This window comes from Ictalurus punctatus, chromosome 11, assembly GCF_001660625.3.
Source record: "Ictalurus punctatus breed USDA103 chromosome 11, Coco_2.0, whole genome shotgun sequence".
In the NCBI taxonomy this organism is placed as follows: Eukaryota; Metazoa; Chordata; class Actinopteri; order Siluriformes; family Ictaluridae; genus Ictalurus; species Ictalurus punctatus.
In genome coordinates, this window is record NC_030426.2 from 2,826,199 (window position 1) to 2,828,794 (window position 2,596).

Below are 2,596 nucleotides of genomic sequence, written 5' to 3' on the forward strand. Positions count from 1 at the left end.
AGTCTTCCATATCTTTCAAAACCGTCACTGTTTTGTAGAGTAACTACAATGGAAGAATGTCCAAAATAGGAGAAAGAAGGAATTGAATATTAGATCACTGTCATTCAAACCATTCAACTGGCAAGAAACAGTTGCTGAAGATAGGCCTTTAAAGATGACATTCTTAAAGGACTACTGCCATTAATGGTGGAATGGATCTGGCTTAGATGACACCTGTACTCTAATAGAGAGTACAGGTGAAATAGAGAAATAGAGAAAACTGCTATAGAAACATGAGTACAACTTACATAGTGATATATTTGAACAAATAGACTGTGTAATTTGACCTTGCTGCAATGCCACACTGGTGTAGTTTGCAGAATCTGTGTATTTCCAGCCCCAATTTTTGATGCAACTGTCTTGATAAAGTATTTTATAGCACATTAATGGCTCAGTAACAGCAGAACTATGGTACAAAAGATCACAGGACTATTGTCAGAAAATTTATTTCATTGGGAGCCTTCCCCTTGATCTCTTCCTGTGCCTTTCAACATCTTTACAGGCAACTGCAGGATCTAATTTTCTCCAAATGTCATATATTATTGCCAGGGCAACCAAACATGCTGTATCAATGTGCGTCTCTCCTTTCTTTCTCAGCCAGCTCTACACAAGAAGATTGCCACAGTCTGTACCAATTAGAACATTTTGGGCCAAGGCCATCTCTTCTTTTTAGATTCCAAATGTAAATATAGTATGAAGTGTAGTCTATTCACTCAGCTGTTAAGGAAAAATAATTAGTGTCTTTAGGTAAAGTAGAGCCATGTCACCTTTCACCTGTCTCAATTATGTCATGAAATTGATTTTTTCCTCAGTTCAAATTTCTTTTGCATTCCTTTTACAAGGTCTGTTTCTTCACTGACTTGGGAAAGAGAAATGATCACTCCAGTTGCATCAAGAAGTTATGCTGCTGCAAATAAGGGAAGGCACTGAAATATTTTAACATGTCAGTGTCAGTATGTGAGTATGTGGAAACAAGGGTGCAGATTTGGTTTGGCAAATTGGTTTGGCAGATTACTTCAAAGTCACTTATGCAAACAAAGTCAAGAGAAAAGCAATATGATCTAAAATACTTTTATTTAGAGCTTATTTTAGAGCTTAAAAACATGTTCAATGATTGGATTTGTTTTAAGAAAATAAATAAATAAATGAACAAATAAATAAAAGCTCACTGTCCCTGATGCGGGTAACATTACATCACAAAAGTTAGGGTAACCATATTCTGGTTTTCCAAAAAGTGTCACATCTAAATAGTGACATTAATAGTGACAATAGTCTGTCTGTCTTAATAGTTTCAGAAAAATGAGGGTTAGGATGGATGCAAATGCAGAAAGAGCTTTATTAGAGAAAGGCAGACAAATCCAAATAGTGCATCATTATCGTAGTCCAAAACAGGCAAAAGGTCAGGCGATCGGCAAATGGGCATAAACGAAACTAAGCGAGAATCAAACAATGAGGACGAGAAAACCATGGTGTGTAAACGAGGAACAAAGGCTTGGTATGATGGTAACACTCACACAATACTTCATGCCAAACAATGAGACACGAGGGGATTAAATACTAAACCTAATCAGGGGTGAAACACAAAAATGCTGAGAACAATGATGACACGTACGGGACAACCAATGACAATACAGGGGCAGAGACAAAAAAGTCAATGCCACTGAAAAACCCGGACGTGCGCACTCATTTACATTACATTTACATTACATTACATTTATTAATTTAGCAGATGCTTTTATCCAAAGCGACTTACAAATGAGAGTATACAAGCAAAGCGATATATCAAGCAGAGAACAATACAAGGAGTGCTACAATACAAGATCCATTAATTGAGTTCCAGAAGAAGCAAAGTGTGCAGAGTAGAGGTGTAACTGCCAGAGAATTAAAATTTTTAAAAAAAAATATCATTATTTTTTTCGTGCTTCAAGCTCCTACTTTGGGTTTCAGAGCACGCTTCGAGCTCCAGCACTTTGCTCGAGGGGAAATCATGACAAATAGCATTCAAAACAATGTTACAATGAAAGCAGATTTTAATACACTGAAAAGACACACTATTAGCACTATTAGCATCACATAAATATATATAAATTCCTACATTCTTTTGAATGTCCATGGAATAAAATAAAACGAGATGCCACGAGTGTACCTTCTGCCTCTTCTGCCATCATTTACACATTTGAATGGCCATGTAATACGAAGCAATGTGATAACATGAAATGAAAAATGACCTTATATGGCCATGGACATTGTTTGGACTCAGGACAGCTGTCATTTTTCTGCTATTGTCAAGCAAGTGTTTGACGCCATACACAATAGCACTTCACATTTGCGCGTTCACTGAGAGTAGGCTAATGGTTGAGTAGGCATAGTTTGGCCAATAGTTGCTGCAAGCCTTTGAGAATCGACCAATCGGTGTGCGAGAAGGCGAGAATTACAGAGTGGGGTTAAAGCAATCCAAATATTCGTAAACATGATGCAGTATTTGGCCATAGGCACATCATAATGAAATTGAAGCCAAATCCCGGACAGTTTCTTAAATTTCAAAATGCCAGCCGGA